Consider the following 21,293-nt stretch of genomic DNA (forward strand, 5'->3'; position numbering starts at 1 on the left):
AGTTATGTCAAGTGCCAATGCTTAACCAAGGAGACATATTCGTAGAAAGAATAAATGAATCAATTATATTACATCCTTCTAAACTGATTCTCAAAAGCATCATTTGTAGTTATGAAAATGAAAATCCCAGAAAATTCTATTTCCATGAGATTCTTCTAATGAATCTGCCAGAGAATGAGCTTCAGATTACCCAAAACTTTGGGAAGATATAGATTAAAAGTCTATAAGTATTATATTTATCTACATATCTATTTTACCTATTTATGTATTAATATCTATGTGTGTTTTTGTGTGCATCATCTAGAAGAATAAATTATAACATATTTGCTTTGACAAAAGATATAGTTGAATTATTACAAAATAAGAATAAGGAGAGTTTGTCAAAATATGTAATAGCAATTATTACCTGGAGGTAAAATAATTTTACTTTATATGCTGTGTAAGAGGTTGGAGCAGGGGAAGAAAAGTTTATTTGTTGATTTCGATCTTGTTCTCAGTAAAGAACCAGGAGAAAATAATTAATAAAGGGATATCATAAAATGGTGTCGTTATTAAATGTAAAAATAAAAACACAAAAATCTATAAAACAAACCATATATTACAATAGGATACGCTACTTTCTACCTAAAGGGTGGTATTGTATAGATGTTTACTTTTCTTAAAAACTGATGGGAGGAAAAAATGATAAAACAATCAATCAGTCAAACAATAATTTAGCATGTAAAAGTGAAAGGGAATAGCATAGAGGAAACAGAGAAAGAGGTTGAAATTCTTTAAATATGCTTTAGTTTATAAGTTAGACTTGGAACTGTGTAAATATTTTATGTAAATATAGAGCATTAAATATTTTTAAAATTTCTGAAGTTAACATTAAAATGAATTAAATTGGCATGTACTTCAAGGCATAGAAAGGGACTATTCTAAGTGATTTTGAACACATTGATTTGATAATAACCCCACATTAATTTGATAATGTGTTACACTGAAGTACAAGAAAAGTTGCAAAATAAAAATTTATATAGTTTTTAATAATATTAGTAGTAATGCCAGTAGTATAATTTTGTTTCCTTGTTTGTAATTTGGGATAAAATTAATGAGTAATTATGTGATATTTTAATTCTAGTATTTGCAGTGTTTTTGCCAACTGAGATTTTTCAGCATTGAAGAAGGTAGATGAAAATGTAAGATACAAGAAGTTATGTAAAAGTCTTTAATCCTGACTTTGATTTTAAAATATACACATGAACACATTATTATATCACTAAAATTTTTATCGATCTATCCAATGAAGGAGGCTAAAACAACAATAACTCAAAAGTAAAGATTATATTCAATTCCCAGATTGTGATCACATCATAAGGAATCAAGGAATTTGGAGAAACTGCTGATTTCAGATTGAGGGCAGCAAGTGTATAGGTCTGGAACAATTTTACAGATCTGATAGCAAGAAGGTTATCAAAGAGCACTAGAGTTGAGCCAAAAGAATTTAAAAGACAAATTGAAAGAGGTTCCCAATTCAAAATTAAGACGATTTGTGATTCTATGCAAGTAACAACTATAAGAGATTCAGAATTTCAAGTGTTTTATCCATGGAATCCGTCTGGCAATCATTTGAGAAGTATTGCCAACAATTAGAGAAGGATAGTAAATCAACATATTATTTTTAAAGCTGTTAAATAAGGGGAAAGAATCATGCATTTATCCTTCCCTTCCTATGTGAACTGTACCATGGGGTAAACAAATAATTGAAGACAGTGTCTCTTTAAAGAACTATAGTCATCCCTTTATACACGGGGGATTTGTTCTAAGACTCCTCCCGCACATAGCCAGATCTGTGAATATCTAAGTCCCACAGTCAGTTAGCCCTGCAGAACCCGCTTTACTGTACAAAAAGTCAGTCCTCTGTATACATGAGCTTCCTTTCCACCACTACTATACTTTCTGTCTGTGTTATTTTCCATGTATAAGTGGTCCCGTGCAGCTCAAACCCATGTTGTTCGCGGGTCAACTGTATTCCAGCTAATAAATGAAAATAGAATAATAGAATTAGGATATTGCAATTTTGCTGAGTATATGCTATTGTATATATACATGCCAATATATACGCATTTTATATGCCATTTTGCAACCTTTAAGGACTCGCAGGATTTAGGCCTTGAAGATCAACAGCTGCTAATAACATAAAAGTAGAGGTAACAAGATATAGATGCCCCTGATAAAAAAAAAAAAAAAAAAACTCATATTCTCTGAAGTAGTCATGCCAAAAACCAAACCAAAATCAAAATAATTTCGAATTTGATCAGGATTCTACATTCAGCTTTCATGTTATAGGACATTTGGAGTAGTGAAGACCATTTTAATAAGAATGTAGACAGCAAAATCTAAACTATGGCAATTCTAGAGGACCATATTTTTCTTTTTAAATTTTTAGAGATGGGGATCTCACTCTGTTGCCCAGGCTGGAGTGCAGTGGTGTGATCATAGCTCACTGCAGCCTCGAATTCCTGGGCTCGAGGGATCCTCCCGCTTCAGTCTTTTGAGTAGCTGAGATCATGGGGTTGAGGAGAGCCACAGAACCCAGCTAACATTTCTTAAACAAATAAACTCCAAGAAAAGAGATAGAGACAGAAGTGGAGAGACAGGAAGAGAGAGAGAGAGAACCTAGAGATAAGAAAAGAGATTTTAAAATATTAAGTAATTGTACTATGTAGGCATTATTTAAATCTTGCTTCAGAAAAACAAAATATAAACATAAAAGAAAACATCTTTGACATTTATGGGACGAATAAAAATTTGAGCTGTCTGCACAATTGATGATATTAAAAGATTGTTAAATTTTTGGAAGTTTCATAATGTAACTATTAAAAAAGCAGCTCTAATATTCTAGAGATATACAAAAATTTTGACAAATGAAATTATATGATGTTTAATATTTGATTTAAAAAATTGGAGATGTGGAAAATGGGTGAAAATCAGATGAAGCAAATTTGACCACGAATTGGTGACAGCTGGTTGGTGGTATATGAAGGGACATTTTAATATTCCATCCACTTTTGTATATGCTTGAAGTGTTCCATAATAAAAAGTTAAAATAATAACAATGGTAAGTAGATATGCCGATCTTGAAAATAGCAGAGTGCACACATAGCACACAGGAAAAACAAACCTATCCTGTCTTTTTCCCTAGGTCTGCACTCAGGAATTTTAAAATTCATCTTTCTCCAGAAACAAAATCTTTATTTTTTATATGCCATATTTTCTCAGAGCTGTTCAGACTTTTCTCATGAGACACCAATCATAGCATCTCATTTATTGCTTGTTATTTTTGTCTGTCATTCATGGAGCTTGTCAGCCTTTTATTGTGTTTATTACAATAGAGCAAACCTTTTCCCTGGGACCATCTGGAGTTCTCCTCCTTAATGATATTTCTTTCAACACCTACTAGCTCTGAGGTAGTTGTGAGCATGCTCATAGGCTAAAATAGGCATCTATTTCATGGCCATGTTCTGTCAAATTCATTTATTTGAACATTGTGAGATCAATTTGTTATGGACTTTTGGTTAGATCAGTGTGTTTTAATTGGCACTAGACATGAGCTGGGTATTAAATGTACTCTTGGCATCCCTAATTGCAATACAACTATTACCCTATTCTGGTAAACACCTGCTTTAGAGCAGTCATTCTGTACAAACTTCAAACACATCTGCCAAGTGTTTCTAATAGACAACACAAGTCACTAGGCTAGAAATGACAGTCATTTAAAGTCCTCTGTAATTATGGATCCTCCAAGAATTTAAAAGAAAAAGTTGACATTTTGGGGAATAACTTGGAATCATTGTACAGTCTATTTTGAATATGAGCTCAGTTCTACTAGGCCAAGTGGACTGGTGAGCAAGAAAAAGAATTAACTTCTAAAAAATGAAGAAGATAGTGCCAGAATTCATTAAGTTTTTAACCAAGATTAGTGATAAGTTTTTCCTTAGGTTTCATAATGAATTTGATTCTTTAACAGCAATAATTGTCTTCAATTTTTCTATATTAAAAGCATTTTTTTCTTCAAGATAACTCAACTTCAGGATCCAAAAAAAGTCAGAAAATTAGATTTTCGGTTACATCAAACCACAAACTTTATCATTGTCCAATAATGTAAGGTGCACATTTCCTTGCAATTAATTTCCTTAATAATTTTACCTTAGGGTCTTCCTCTATGATGACCTTGGCAATTTTGATCATAGCTAAGGCTATCAAAATATTTACAGTGAGTTGCTAAGTCCAAGCAGGCAACATTATATTTCATCCTCTGAAGTACAAAGAATACATTAAGAATTGTGCTCCTTGCAGTTGTGCAAAATAGTAGCACTGATATTTAAACTATATAGAAGCAAATACCTATGCCAAAATGGAACAAGTTACCTTTGCACATTCCACAAACCTCTCTGAAATATTCCTTAACACCTCACCTTCTCTAAAAATGAAACCTTTTCAAACTACACAGCATGTTTTCTCTTTGATTAAAAACATGGATTTTCACAACAAACTTCATTAAAGGTAAAATGTTTCTGTAACCAAATAAGAGACTGTGATATTTATATTACAGAGATTTTTATTTAAAAATAATTGTTGACTTGTTTCCAAGCCTATGGGGAAAATAAAGTAGAAATTTAAATGGCAGGCTTGAGAGAAGAAGTCAAATGTAGCCACAAGGCAAATGGAACATGCAGTTTAAAAGCTTTGGTGATGAAAAGCATCAAACTCTATAAAATATTTAAGGAGATTTATTCTGAACCAAATGTGAATGGCCATGGCCTGTGACAGGACCTCCTGAGAACATGTCCCCAAGGTGGTCAGGGTACAGGTTGGTTTTACATATTTTAGGGAGGCATGAGATATCAATCAAATAGATTTAAGAAATACATTGGTTTCATTTGGAAAGGTGGGACAACTCAAAGCGGGGTCTTCCAGGCTGTAGGCAAATTTAAATATTTTCTTGTTGACAATTGGTTGAGTTTATCTGAAGACCTGGAATCAAAGGCAATGTTCAGGTTAAGATAAAGGATTGTGGAGACCAAATGTTATTGTGCAGAGGAAACTCTCAGATGGCAGACTTCGGAGAGAGCAGGTTGAAAAATGTTTCTTATCAGACTTAAAACTGGCTCTTAGAATTATCTCCCGGATCTGCGAAGGAAGAAAGGAAAACAAAGGGAAAAGGGGATTCTCTATAGAATGTGGATTTTCCCCACAAGAAACTTTGCAGAGCAATTTCAAGGTATGTCAAGGAAATGCATTTTGGGATAGCACATTTTGAATTTTTCCCTTGTTTTGCCAGAGTCAGATTGGAAAGTAAGTCACGATATACAAGGTTAAATAAAACCCATCTGATGAGAATTTATGGTTTGTAGGGCATGACACCCCAGACTCCTTAGAAAGGAGTTTGGACGAGATAAAAAAAATCAGAGCTTAGTCCTCAGTGCCCTCGGATGGCCAAAAAGCATTCCATAGAATGCATGTGCAGGCCAACAATAGCAGCAGGTCCCTCAGCGCTGGGAAGGCTCATTTCTAGGGTTGTCTGATTTGGCCATCTGGAAAGGTCCCATAGTGCTAGGAAGGCTTGTCCCTCAAGTCCTCTGATTTGATGGTAATAGTTTTAAATATTAGTTATTTGGATAATGGGGAAAGGACGTGGACTGACCTGATGTAATAGCCAATTATTTAAGGGGTGAGATGGAGTCAGGCCTAGGTTAAATCTAAAAAAAAAAAAAAAAAATCCTGGATCAGATCTATTTTCTGGGCTATCATCTTCCAGATCTTTAATTGTGCCTTTCATGCTGCTGTATCTGGCATAATATTTACAAGAAAATGTCTAATGTTAATATAATAACAAATATCATAAAGATAGTGAAGATTTTGCTGTCCGAGGTTTTAGGTAGAATCAGAGGGCAGTAAACAACCCAGTCAGCCAGAAAATAAAAACCCCACATGCATCATCATATTCTTTGTTTAGACTTACAATGTGTTTACCCTCCTTATTAGGAGTTATTTGAACCCTATGATAAATCTGATTTGAAAATTGTGGGACTAACATTAAATTGGATTTTAATAAATTTAATCTCTCTTATGGCCAATTTGTCACTATAGGTGTAGCCCCCCGAGGGGGTATAAATTAAATGTGAGAAATGTCTGGTCCTTGATGCCTAAATTGTTATGGACTTGTTAACAGTGGACAAATCTATTTTTCCCGTCCCTTTTGTATTGCACCATATACTGGTACTTGGGAGAGAAAAGGTTTTGTCACAGGAGAAGTCATATCTTTCTACAGTGTCATGTTTCCTTAGCAGGACTTTCTGTGGCTGAGGGTCGTAAGAGTCAAAAGACTTATAGCCAATTAATTGCTCTGGGCCAGATAGGAATGGATGTAGACAGATATTTGTTACTTCTTAAAATTACTATTTTAAGTAAAAAGGCTGACAGAAAAACCAAAAGGAAAAATTACAAGACTGACTTATTTTTAACTTCTATGTGTTGAGCTGCTGTGAGCTTGGCTTTTGTTACAGACTTATAGCAATTAGCTATACACAGCATAAGCATTGTTCTGAAAAATTAAAACAAATATAAAGATAGATTTATCGTCACAACTCAAAGTTGGCGTATTATATCCAGGAGGCTTTGTTACAAGGTATTTTATCCTGTTAGTAAATATTTTCCTTTAATTTTATAGTAAGCAGATAATTCGTATGGTTAGGGTGGATGCAAAAGTGACACATAATCGTTTAGATGGCAACTAAACTTGTTTTACCAGCTGTGTAAGAATTTTTCGTACCCCCTTCTTGATTTAGAGGGCTTGATCTTGTCCTAATTTTGTCCCCCAAAACTGGCCTTTACAATCTTACACACCCACCTCTTCTGCAATAGTCCCTGGGCCAAGAGCGAGGCAGCTTGTACAGTTTTAGCAGCAGAGCATTAGCGGTGAAACAGACCAGACCCAGTGAGATGCTAAATGATGGAGATTCATATCTCTGGTCTTTAGAATACTATGATTTTGGTTTCCTTGGAAGTAAAACAAAAAGAGACAAATAACATTTATAGTTTGACAGTTTTAAGAGTACTTCATATGTCATAACAGAAAAGTAACCTATTCTGTTAGGGCATGAACTAAAAATATGAAGAAAAATTATAATCTGGTACTTTTCTAGGGAATTATTGTAGCCAAGAAATAATGCTTTAATCTGCATTCAAAAAGTTAGGGCTGAAATCTAGTAGTAAGTGTTACGTTTTACCCTTGAAATACTTATTTTAGTCGCCTCTTTTATTAAAGAGAATATTATAGCATGGCCAATTTGTGTTCAAGGTTAGTTTTAGGCTTATTATGCGTGTCTGATTATATGCATAAAATGCAGCAAGAAAGTGACTGGTCATTGAGTCTCCTTTTAAAGTTGGTTTTGCCGAAACTTTACCTCAAAATAGGCTATTGTAGTTCCAGTCTTGGTAAAATAACCAATGTCTCCAATTGTTTTTTTTTTTGTTTTTTTTTAAACTATTATTGAACTTATGCAGGCAACTACATTGCCATAAAATTATAATCTGAATTTTGGAAGACTCAGAAAGGTAAATTTGTCTACAAAAACATACTGTACACAAATAACTTAGAAAGATGTTCTTTACCCTAATTTAACCAAAGCAGCAACTTTTAAAACAATAATGTTTGTTTACCTTGGAAATGCCATTTACTGTAGAATTTAGCAGCTGCTCACAATTAGTCCTAGAAAAGAGGCTCTCTGCCTATTAGGTAGCAAGATTTTATGTAAGCCATTTTTTTTGTCATGGAACTTTTTGGGAAGCATTGTTTCCATTAGTATAGGGGTAGTTTCAATTAATACTCCATAGCAAGACAGTAAATGCCCCATCAAGCAGAACTTCTCTAGCTCAGTCGTTATTGAAAAGTACTCATAGTTTTTGCCATCAGCCCAGATAAATGCTCCACACAAAAGTTACACAGTGGAGGATTTACATGAGCAGATTCACATGTCTTCAGTTTTATGGTACTAGAAAGGGGAAAACATTCCCCTGTTAGATATAGTACCCATTTTCATAAGACATTTAGGTAAAGGGGGTTACAACTACCTGACATAAAGCTTGTTTAAACATCTTACGTTTTATAAATTTATTAACCTGTATGTTTTCATGTTCTTCCCAGGAAGCCTTTTTGACCCCCAGACCATTTTAGCTTTTCTGGTGAAAAGGGTTTGGGTTCCCAGGAGGGAGTTGCAGCTGTAAGACCTATGAGGGACAGAAGATTTGATAAGGCTTCTTAAACAGACCTATGATTCTGTGGGGCACCATGTAAAAGGTGCTCCCTTAACCCCCAAATTTACCATGGCAGAGGTAATAGACATTATTTGGTGGGAGTGTTCCTGGACCAAACTGAGGGTTGGACTGCTATTCTCGTGCCCAACAACGAGATGCAGATGAACTGGGGAGGAAGAGAGTTTTTATTTTCTGCAACTGGTTACAGGGAGAAGGCCTGGAAATTATCACCGACCAACTCAAAATTACAAAGGTTTCCAGAGCTTATATACCTTCTAAGTGATATGTCTATGTGTAAGGGTGCATTCAGTTAGAAGACATAAGTGCTTGACTTCTTTTAATCTATAATTAAGGTCTGAGTCCTAAAGACCTTCTTCTGGAGCCTCAGTAAATTTACTTCATCTAAATGGGTCTAGTTGCGGGGGTGATTACCCTTATCTCATCTCCTGCTAGATCATAAAGGTTTTGGGGAGTTCCTTTAGACCCCAATAAACTTGTTTGTGGAGGCCTGGGGAGTTTCTTCAGACCCCCAATAAAACTTGTTTAATCCTAAAAGGGTCCTGTTAAGAATTCCATTGTTATTTTGTCATACTTAAAGCACCAGGAAAAGCCTAAGCAAAACTCTTGGTGGGCTCTTTGTTATATTCCAGCCTTTATATAAGGACACTGGCTCAATTTAGCTTTTAATGTTTAACCTAGCTACTCAGTCAGTGCTGGGACAGTTGTAAAGGAGGGCTGTGTTAATGAGGCCTGGCCTGCCACAGGAGGATATCATAAAGTTATCATAAAGCTGGTCCAACATGGCTTGCACATGAAACATATTAACTGCATCCTCTGTGGTACTTCACTCGGTATTTTACAGGGAGAGTTGGGCAGTCCCTTCTCAGGGCAAACAGGCTTTATAATGGCATTATCTGGCCCACCAGGTTAATTGCTTTCTCAGGAATAACCCCCCGTGCATTTGTATGACATATATTCAGTGACTGTTTAGTAATGAGCTGTGGGTACTGCATTAATTCAAACAAGCTCTTAAATTCTATAGTATTTAGAATTAAGAATTTTATTTTTATGATCTGCTATAGTAAAGAATTTTCTTTAAAGAAACTGAATGATACCAACTTACAAAATGGAACAATTCCTTTACATTACACTCTTTGGTTTTAAATAGTTACTTGGTTTTACCCTTTCCCCATATCGACTATTTTCTTGGTGACCACAGGGCTCAGAGTTAACTTTTGTTGCCCTAGCTTTCTTTTTTAAATAAAAACCCATTTAGTTTTATCTGTATAATTTCCTCCATTATAAAGCAATTCTTAAATGGGTTCTTAACCAAAAACCTCACATTTTTTGGAAAATTAACATTATGATTTATAAAATTTTAACAAAAGCATATTTTATGCTTCTACTATTTTAACTTTTAGTAACCCAAATTTCCAGTGGGGAAAAAAACTGAGGGTTTAAACATGACTTTAAAATTGTTAAATTACTGGAGAGTTTTGAGATTAAATTTACCAACTTAATTTTTACCAAAGATTACTAAGTTTATATAAATGAAAAGGCATCTGAGCTAGCTTTTACCAATCTGATAAGCACTTACATTTTTTAAGTTACTTGATTAGAGCTCTTATATGTGGTTTGGTATGAAATATCACTTCTACATTACACATATAAAAATAGAGCTATAACAGGCATGCAAAATAAAAGCCTTGATTTGCCTGTTTTCAAAAACAATTTTTCTCCCTTACTTTAGATAATGAGTAAAAGTTACAGAAGCCAACAAAAAGTGAAGGAGAGAGCCAGAATTCAAGGCCTTTTCAAAAGAGAAAGAGTTGCACTTTTAAGATATCAATCTGAAGAATGTTAAAGGAAACTGATTATAGAATTTAAAAATTCTAAAACTTCTTGCATTAAAAATAAGTCAATATTTGTAATAAAATCTTGTTTTAACCAATGATTTAGTTTTGTATTAGTGCATTTTTTAATATGAAAGACCCATCTCTAGAAAGACTATTATGATTTCCTTTAATCACAGCCAACTGAATTATGTAACCCCTTTGAATATTCCTTCTTACTAACCTTATTGTGATTTACATAGAACATTTACAATGGTTAGACACTCTGTTTTACCCTAAATATCTCTCTTTCTTGAACAACCCAGTTATTTTATTTTAGGGCAAAAATTCACTACACATGATTCTTTACTATATAAAATTACTTTCCTTTTACCTGCTTTACCAAAAATACCTCTTTATATAGTTAACTTTCTTTATAGCTCTTATTGCCTTCTTTACCTTGTTTTATATATAACCCTTAAATAAGCTTTGAATTAGACAAACACATTTTACCTTTAATAAGAACATTTAAAAACAAAAGTTTTTCTATAATTCTTATATTGCAAATTGTTCAGATACTTATCAATTAATAACTTTAGATCCTAAATTATGAGAAGTTTGCTTACAAAGATTTATTGTATTACATTTTCCTGATTAATTTAGTAGTTTACCTAGATTATTTACAGAAAAACTGTGAGAGCCAATATTTAGTTATTTTCCTAATTATCATTTTTATAGCTGTGAATTTTAGGTACTTAAGTAATAAAACATATGATTAAATTTAAGAGTATTTATACCAATAACTCAGTGTTTAAGCTGTTTTCATTTAAGACAACAATATTTCATAAGCACATACAAGCAAAGATTATTCTGTCTTGGGCTGGGTTTTATTGTTTATAACCCTTATTGCAAATTTTATAGTATTCTGTAGGAATAAACATGAAACTACATGATCAATGGATGTAAACAAAATGCTAACAATTCTAAAGATATTGCTGATATTATTTTACCAATAATGTTAAAGCTGGCTTATTTGATAAGTGTTTTAGTTAAGTCATGTAAACTTGAAAAAGCATTTGACTGGTATCTGATTTTAAACACTTTAAGTACCTGATTTTAAATACTTTTGTATATTTTTTAGCCAATTAATTAGAGCTCTTTATATATTTTTAGTAGTGAAAATATTGTGTACACACACATAAATATATAGATGTATTAGGCATGATGATAGAAGCACACTGCATAGAATCATAAAGACCTCCTTTTTTTCCATTTTTAAAAATCTTACCCTAGGCAGTTGTTAGCTATATAGCCTTAAATTTGCATATTACAGGCAACTCAGGTGACAATCAGATAGCAAATTTACATCATAGGGTAAGAAGAGAAAGTCCTGTGTGCTAGAGGGAAATTAAAGTAGATTTAATTGCCAAGTAAACATAAAATTATACATCTATTATAAAGGCCTTTAAATACACACACACACACACACACAGAGTTCTCATAGCTATTAGTCAGTACTTTAGTCATGAGACAAACACAACTGCACCAGCTTGCAGAAAAAAAGCAAACAACAACAACAACAAAAACTCACTGTTAGATAACATTGGTTTTTATCTCAGTAGAAAAGTAACAGCATTGGGAGTTATACCTGATATAAATGACGAATTGATGGGTGCTGACGAGTTGATGGGTGCAGCACACCAACATGGCACAAGTATACATATGTAACAAACCTGCACGTTATGCACATGTACCCTAGAACTTAAAGTATAATTAAAAAAAAAAAAATACCAGCTGAGCTAACCAGGAAAAAAAAAAAAAAAGTAACAGCAGATGATAGCAGGCAGAAAAGAAAATAGAACCTAGAAACTCTAGTTTGCAGATTGACCTAAGGACTCATTTTCCTTAATGTAAATGTGCACAAAGATCATATTACTTCCATTTTACATCAACTCTGGCAAATAGAGGTGCCATAAAACCTGTGGAGTGCTTGAAAGGGGACATTCTCCTGATTTTCTCCTTATTCTTAGATTTGTTTCCCGCTTTTTTTTTTTTTTTTTTTCCTTAGAAGGAGCAGTTGAGCTGTAGCCTAGGGTTTTTGTGTGGTGGATCAATGCATGCTGTTTGTAGGCAGGACTCCACAGTGTGTCACTATTGAGTCGTTTCCACCCTCTTTCGTGCCTCAGTTTCTCTCTCCAGAGGTCTATGAACTCTGAGAGGGCTCAGAATGCTGGGTGATCAGCCCTGATAGGCATTTCTTGGATGAGCCATTTTAAAATTAATTTTTGTTAAGGATTTCCCTGCAGGGCCACTGCATGTCTTGAGGGGTCAACCCCCCAGACACTCCCACGAGGCCCCCAGTCACCCAGGGGTTCCTTTCAGCTGGGAAGAGCAAATGCCCTGAAAAACTCAGTCTCTCATTTATCTATGAAAACAACAGTTCAGTTCCTCATGTAAATATGCACAGACAAGCAGAATTAAGATAAATTTTAGGAGAAAAAGCATTAGAGAATTCCCTTTAGAATGCATCTCTGAACTAGAATTAGGATCCTTAAACAACAACTTTCTAGGAGAAAACCATCTCAGAGTAAATCAAGGACCGTCAACCAAAGGGAGGTCTGGGGCTCAGAAGGACTTACCAGTTCCACCTGAGGAGAAGCTAGAACTCGGTGGGACTTCAGTGGACCTCTGCAGGCACCTTAGCTCCGGTTTCTAGCAACTCCTTTGGGATCCTGAGTCTTCTCTGAGGTCCCACGTGTTTGGGCGCCAGATTATTGTTGACGTAAAGAATCATATTCCAAGCCAAATATGAGTGGCCATGGCCTGTGGCACAGCCCTTAGGTGGTCCTGAAAACATGTGCCTAAGGTGGTCAGGGTACAGCTTGGTTTTATGAATCTCAGGGAGGCATGAGACGTCAATCAAATACATTTAAGAAATACATTGGTTTTGTTCAGAAAGGCGGGACAACTCAAAGCGGAGGTTTCCAGGCTATAGGTAAATTTAAACATTTTCTAGTTGACAATTGGTAAAGTTTATCTGAAGATCTGGAATCAAAGGACATGTTCAGGTCAAGAAAAAGGATTGTGGAGACCAAGTTTTATTATGCAGAGGAAGCTCTCAGATAGCAAATTTCAGAGAAAGCAGGTTGAGAAGTGTTTCTTATCAGACTTAAAAGGATGCCTACCCGGGCGCGGTGGCTCAAGCCTGTAATCCCAGCACTTTGGGAGGCTGAGACGGGCGGATCACGAGGTCGGGAGATCGAGACCATCCTGGCTAATACGGTGAAACCCTGTCTCTACTTAAAAATACAAAAAAACTAGCCGGGCGAGGAGGCGGGCGCCTGTAGTCCCAGCTACTTGGGAGGCTGAGGCAGGAGAATGGCGTAAACCCGGGAGGCAGAGCTTGCAGTGAGCTGAGATCTGGCCACTGCACTCCAGCCTGGGTGGCAGAGAAAGACTCCGTCTCAAAAAAAAAAAAAAAAAAAAAAAAAAGGATGCCTGGCTCTCACTTAATTACCTCCTGAATCTGGAAAGGAAGGCAGGAAAACAAAGGGGAAAGGGAATTCTCTATAGAATATGGATTTTTCCCACAAGAGACTTTGGGGGGGCAATTCCAGGGTATAGCAAGGAAATATATTTTGGGGCAAAACATTTTGAATTTTTCCCTTGTTATGACAGAGTCAGATTGGAAAGTAAGTCACAATATACAGTGTTAAATAAAACCCATGTGATGAGAATTTATGGTTTGTAGGACATGACTCCCCAGACTCCTTAGAAAGAAATTTGGCTAAGATTTAAAAAAAAAAAAAAAAAAATCAGAGCTTAGTCCTCAGCTTCTGTGCTATATTGAATTCCAAAACTGTTATTTTTAAGAGGGTTCTAAAGTTGGCAATCAAAATTCTCTCATCCTTAAATTTAAACAATGAATTTAATGAAATGCTTTTAAAAATAAATACACTTGAGTGGACTGTTTTGAATACTTTAGAGATAGATAACCTGATTACAAACATTAAGAAGAAATAAGAGGAATGCCTTTGGGATATGTTTTTGAAAGCCAGGGCTTCACTCTCCTTTCTTATATTTCCTTAAGCTTCATCATGAGAAACTATTTCAGATATTTCAAAAAATCCATATTAGCCAATTAATGATTGCATTGTTCACATGTTTGTGTATGTTTGTGTGTCTTCTGTTAGTGGATGTTCAACTTCATGGTAGTTGATTGATCCTATCTAAAACAAAAGTATTTTCAAAACATGATGTCTAGTGTGATGAATCTGACAGATCTGGCCATAACTGTAGAAAGAGATGGATATATATGTGTTTTCATTATTATATGATAAGCAGAACTTCTTGTTGGTCAAATTCAGGAGAAAATTCATGTCTACTTACCATTGTACTTAATGGTGTCTGTGTATTAGCGAAAAACAAAATTTGAACAACTCTTAATATAGCAATCATGCCACTAAAGAGCTGCTCATCCAGATTCTCTGTAAACTTTGACTCTGAGTGTAAAACCAAAGCCAATGACTTTAATTTCTATAAAAGAGTACAGAATCGTAATTATTATTTTCAGAATTAGTACAACTCTTTCTTTCTCTCCCTCATCACAATTCACAGTCAATCCCTCTGACCTTAACCTTCTTTAGAAAGATATTAACTTACCTGCCTTTCCTTTTACTTTCAGATTCAAACAGAAAACATGGAATAATATGGTCATTACATTTGGTTCCAAATTTTTATCCAGGGCACTGAAACTATGGGAGAGTAGATTTCAGCACAATAAATGTAAGAACTTTCAACAGCATTATCGAAGATGGAACTGATTCCTATCATAGGTGGTGGATTCACTCTTAGTGGACAACCACTTGCCTGTGCTGTTTCAGGTGTGAGGTACATGTAAATGGAAACATAACAAAGTAGTTAATGGCATGATCAGGCTTCCAAGGCTCAAATCACAACTCCTTTACTTACTAGCTGCATCAACTTAGACAAGTTAGTTTTCTGTACTTATCTTTATCATACTTATATGTACAATATTATGTGAAGATGAAACTAGATACCATACATAAACTGGGAAATGATATAACTTGTTACTCAGAATAGGCCACTTCTGAGATTGAAGAAGGGGTTAATCATAACTATGTCAAGAAAATAGGTGTTCTATCCAGGGGATTCTACAGCCAAAAATGTAAAAGATGGCCTGACATAAATAAGGACTGACTAGGTGTTAGCTCTTAATATTGTTGTTGATGTTACTGTTGTTGTTTTAGTTTTTGTCAAAAAAGATGACTCTAAGGGTTTCTTCCAACATTGAGATTCTAAGATTTGCTAATAAATAGCTGTTATTTGCCAGTCCTGGTGAATTCATTTTCAAACTACCCAGCTCAGGAGAAGTGAGAGAGTGAGAGGCAGATGGTAAATGTGAAGGAATATGTTTATTTCCAGAATCAATATGCTTTATCTTCGGCACACCAGCTAAGCATAAAATGGAGAATATCTCTGTCAAATCTGTGGAGGAGACCACTTTGTCAAATTGGCAACTTTCTTTCTTCCTATTAACTTTATATCATAAAAGACAAGTAAATTGTGTTGATGTTCTCTGTTGTGACATGCACTGACATGGTTGATATGAAGTAACTTTCATGTTGCATAAGTGAAAAGAAAATAATGGTATCATGTAGCCAAATGGAGAGTGTCAGGCATAGAGGACCCCTGTGAACCAGAAACATTTTGTTCTTATTTCTCCTCAAGTTAAGAAGAAAAGCAATAAAGTCACAGTTTTGCAAGCTAGGGTGGTGGTGCAGTAGAAGTGTGTTAATGCTTTCTACTATAGTGTTGTTAATAGAGTAATTTTCGAAAAAGGTAAAGTCGTGATTCTCACACAGGTATACATTGAACATGTGTTTAAATTTTAATTCATTAATTAAATAAGGAGACCAGCAGATGTCAAATCAGTTCAAAGGAAAATCCAAAGAACAGGTATATATATTTAATATATAGAAAGAACAGGAACAGGTATATGTATATATGTATATAGATATATAGATATGTGTGTGTGTATAAAGAATATTTTGTGTGTGTGTATAAAGAATATTGAGATCAATGTGCAAATGGAAGACAAAGCTGGCTCCACAGCTGGAGAAAAAAGTAAATTCAGCCTCTGACAAACAGAATTTACATGTTTATAGGCATGAATTATTTTGCATTGCTATCAGTTACTATTTTGCATTATCTATACGTAACAATGTTATTAGTCATAGAATCAGACTCAGATAACCCAAAAAGGACCTCTAGACTAGCGGTTGGCAAACTGTGGCTCTAAGCAAGCAATCCTTGTTTGTGAATAAAGTTTTACTGAAATATAGTCATGTCCTTTTGTTTATGCGTTGCTTATCATGTTAAATGGCAGAGTTGAATAGATGCAATGAAACTTTATAGCCTACAATCTTGAAGTATTTACTAGTGAGTCCTGTAAAGAAAAAGTTGCTGATCCTTGCTGTAGATAGTGAATAGGATAGTGTACAATTTTTTTTCTGTATTGTGTAGTGGGAAGATAAGAATTTAGGAACTAGATAAATCTGGACTCAAATCTTAATTCCACCACTTCATAAATGTGTAATTTGAGGCACGTTATGCAAGCTTTCTGGTATTCAGTTATTAAATATGATAATACCTCTCATATAGTTATCATGAGGAAGAATTAAAATAGTGGATAAAAAGAGACTAGTAGAGTTTTTAGATTGAATGTAGTAGGAGGTTTTTAAAAAATGTTATTCTTCTTAATTATCATTTTTCAGAATATCAGAATCTTCTATCATAATTCTATCTTTAGAGCCAAAACTATCTGTAAGTTAATAGCCTTAAACTACTGGACTTGTCATCAAAAGAGAGGGGGCTATTCATGCTGCCTGCAATAGAATATGACCACCATGCTATTCTTTGCCACAATGAAGAGCAGCCTCCTGTATCAGCCAGCACAGTGAACTGGGGCTTAGTTGATTAGAAACCCAGATAGGTGAATATGGAAAACTCTTAAATCTCTCTGGTGGTCAATTACTGTATCTCTAAAGTAAAAATGTTAAGCCAGAGACAGAAAACTGCTGAGATCCTTCAAGGCTTTACAATTCTGTGAAAAAAAATGTCACCATAGCTTCTTTCTTCTACCATTTCACCGCTGAGAAAGGAAAGTTTTAGATAAAGAGAAAAGATGATAGGAAATTGTGACCACATACAAGGCAGTGATATTTTCAGCATAACGCTATTACTTTCATTTTATATTCTCTAACAGGAATTCCTTTAGGCAGAAGACAAGGTCTGATATATTCTTTGTTACCTATTCGCCCTGCTTCTTACAGAGTTAATAGAGTTCTGCACACAGTGGCACTTAATTAATATCCAATGAAGATGGAAACACTTTTTAAATGGTTATTATCATTAACTGTTCTTCATAGCGTCCCCAGAAGGCAGTGTCAGGATAATTACCTGTGTTTTACAGGTGAGAAATCTGAAGCCCGGAGAGGATAAAGCCACATGGCTAAAGTTATACAGTTACTAATCAGCAGAACTGGGAATAGAATTCAGCATCCCAAGTCCTGAGATTTTGTTTAAACAAAATCATAACTACAGCCTGCCGAAAGACTAGGAACCTTGGGGAAAGGCATTCCCCTGAAAAGACCAGAGGCTTTATACTGCCAGCCAAAAGGAAGGAGCAGAATGCACTTCTGGGAAGCCATTTTATCTCACTTGTTAATTTATTTTCTCAATTCTTCTGAGCAATTTATATACAGAAATTATCCTTCAGGTTCTAGACAGCTTGTTAACATGGTCTTCTGATTCTTGGGTAAAATATCCAAGCTCTAAAGGCCTGTGCTAGCTATGAGATTAGTGAGTTTAAAGTACTAGCAATTAAGAGAAAGTAGGTGGCACAGAGAGCATGATTTATTTTACTCATTCATGCAACAAATATTTATTGAATGCCAGTCACTGATCTAGGCATTGGGAAGACAGTCACAGACAAATAGTAATCTCCTGATGGATGTTACAGTCTGGCGGGGTACAGAAAATATGCGTTGCTTATCATGCTACATTGATAGGAGCAAGGAGGTGATGTAGCTTATCATGCTACATGATAGGAGTTAGGAGGTGATGCTGGGAAAAGAGTAGCTGGGTGATCTAGTATGCCCAAAGGCCTTGAAATATCACATGCTCAGTGTGTTCATGGAATGGCAAACTAGCCTGTGCTGATGGAGCAAGGTAAGCGGGAGTAAGAAAAAATCACATGGGAAAGAAAACTGAGCCGGTCATGGTAAAGACTTTGAATTTTATTCTGAGTAGAGAAAGCACTGGAAGGTTGAAGGCAGAGAAGTGACATGTTCTAGTTTATATTTTACCTTGCTCTTCCGATGGTAATGTGGAGAATGGATCACTGGAAGTATAAAATGGGAGAAGAATTCAAAGGACCCTGTAATGGTTGAGGTGTGAGATGTGGAGGTTGTTGTTGAGGTGGTGGATGGTTTTTGGAGATGAGATCTATTTTGAAGATAATGCCAACTTATTTTCTAATGAATTGGATGCAGAGTGTGAAAGAACTGGAAAAGTTAAAGATAATTTCATGTTTTTTGTCTTAAGCACCTAAGTGAATCATGATAAAATTTACTGAAATAGAGAACAGAAATGAGAAAATATTGGGGAAGATGCAAGATTTCAGTGTTGGACAAATTAAATTTGAAATTGGAGTGAAGCTGTTCAGAAGGCAGTAGGACTTATGAGTTTGGGGTTCAGAGGACAAGTTGAGACTGAACACGTTTTTGCAGTAATTAGTATGTAGATGGAATTTAAAACTGTAGAACTGATCAAGATAACACCTAGAAAGTAATTAAAGATTAAGCCCTGTGACATTGTAATATTTAGATTCTGGGAGAGAAGGAGAAGCCATATATTAATAGTAAACTGGGAAGGAAGAAGAGCCAGGTGAGTATGGTAGAGGACAGGTGAAGAGTATGTCTAAAAAGGGTGTGATTGCCAGTGTCAAATGCTGTTGAGAATATGAATTAGAAGGGAATTGATAATTGACTGTTGAATTTGATAACGTAGACGTTGGCAGCAAGGTCCTTGGTGATTTCACAAAAATGGTTTTAGTGAAGAGGTAGACACAAAAACTTTCTCGAAGAGCATCCAAGAGAGAATTGAAGAGGAGATACTGGAAAAAGAGAAACAGAAATTTTCAGTTCAGCTTTCCTAAAGGAGGAATCGGAGAACTGGTGCAAGCACTGATTGGAGATATGAGCGAAAAAAAATCATTTATTTTTTAACATAGGATATGGTACATTATGTTTGAATACTAATTGGACTAATTCAGGGAAAAGGCTTGCAAGGCAAAGGGGAAACAGATTGATGGGAAAGACAGGCAGTGAAACTTGGTAGGGCCAGTGGTTTAGAAATGATTGGGGATTTAAAAATTCATTGGATTTGTGTTACTAGAAGAAGCAAATTTGAGATATAAATGATCAAGAAGTGAGATGCTTCAAATGGAGTTCTTGTTAATAGACAAGTTCCAATCAAGTAATAGGATGAGACTATTAATTCCTTGTATGCAGTATTTGTTAATTCATTGATCCCTACAGAGGACAAGTGCTAGTTCTGTTTTCTATATTCACTGTGAATACTCAAAATATATGTATTTAGAATATAAATATAACTATTTTTTTCTATTTTGAGGTTGTTTATGTTTTATATATGCATAGCATTCTGCAATGGAAATGGGTGAAGAAGAAGAGATAATTTCTGTAGTAAGGCATTCTAGACAATTTATCGATTCTATCAGAAAGCAAGGTGGAGTGCATGGGGACAAATAATAGGCAAATTGGTAAACTTGGAGGAATCGTAAGCATATGAAAGCTATCTTTTGATGGCAATGCTTTAGTGAAATGAGAAAGAGAAACTCTGAAGAGGGAGAGTGAGTTGAGTGGAGAAATGGAGAAGATTGCTAGGTAGCTTGGAAGGCCCACTTGAGGTTTGTGGTAATAAATTTAAAGTAAGACCAGTCAGCACATTTATATGTAGTACAGTATTAGGGTTTTCCATTGAAATAAAAAAAAGATTGAATTCCTTCTTCATCTTTTTTTTTGTTTACTGCCATCCAAAATAATATCTTCAGGCATTAAGGAAAGAATTTTATTTCCGTAAAAATTGGATGATAAAAGTTGGCAGCCAACATTTATACTTATTTCTGAAAAGCAAATAGACTCTGTACTTAAGCTAATATATTTGCTTCTATTAAAGTGTATTTCAATGACATTTCTTCTTCTAGAGATATGTATGTTAACATAATTTCATTTAATATTGTGGTAAAAAATAAATGTTTATGTTGCATGTTATAATATTCACTATGTAAATGAAAAAGAATGAGTTAAAAATATAAGAAAATAAAAATCATCTGTGTCCCTATCAACCAGTTATAATCACTAGTACTGTTTTAGTGTATACATTTTTCTGGGCATGTAGAGATAAATAAATTTATTTCCCTTAGACACTATACTTTAAAATTTTTTATTACCCAATTTTCATATCTATCTGTCTAAATAATATGTATCTAAAATGTCTTTCAAAATTACTCTTTAGCATATCACTTAAATAAATCCTTTAATGTGATATTACCAATCATATTGTGAACAGTTTTGTCATAGAACTGACAGATTACTTATAAAGTTCAAATTGAAGAGAGAAAATAAGGAATATCTAAAAATATTTGGAAAAAAACCCACCAAAAAAAAAAAAAAGAAAATGCATACCCTTTACCTAGCAATGCCATATATATATATATAAATTTGTGGTTTTTTTTTTTTTTTTTTTTTTAGTATAGATGGTTTCTCACCATGTTGCACAGGCTGGTCTTGAACTTCTGAGCTCAAGCATTCTGCCCACCTCAGCCTCCCAAAGTGCTGGGAACCACCACATCTGGCCAGCCTAAGCCGTATTTTAATAGAAATATTAGTACGTATAAGAACACTTACTGAAGCATTGCTTCTAATAATTCAAATTTAGAAATTACTCAAATGTTTTTCAGTAGATAAATGATGATACATTTAATTTAAAAGACAGGTTTTCTACAACAGACAGTTCAGTGACAAATATCATAAAGTAATAGGTATCATATAGTGT

The 21,293-nt window shown here is 34.7% G+C and overlaps 1 long non-coding RNA gene across 1 annotated transcript; it reads left to right on the top strand.

Annotated features, from left to right (window-relative positions):
• Positions 1–4,884: 4,884 nt before the first annotated feature.
• LOC117077752 lies at positions 4,885–19,552 on the top strand. The gene is made up of 3 exons (XR_004434836.1): positions 4,885–5,266; positions 17,731–17,735; positions 19,540–19,552. It is a non-coding gene; the product is annotated as an uncharacterized LOC117077752 (long non-coding RNA).
• Positions 19,553–21,293: the final 1,741 nt, after the last annotated feature.

The sequence above is a fragment of the Trachypithecus francoisi genome, unplaced genomic scaffold, assembly GCF_009764315.1.
Source record: "Trachypithecus francoisi isolate TF-2019V2 unplaced genomic scaffold, Tfra_2.0 Lachesis_group0, whole genome shotgun sequence".
NCBI classification, from domain to species: Eukaryota; Metazoa; Chordata; class Mammalia; order Primates; family Cercopithecidae; genus Trachypithecus; species Trachypithecus francoisi.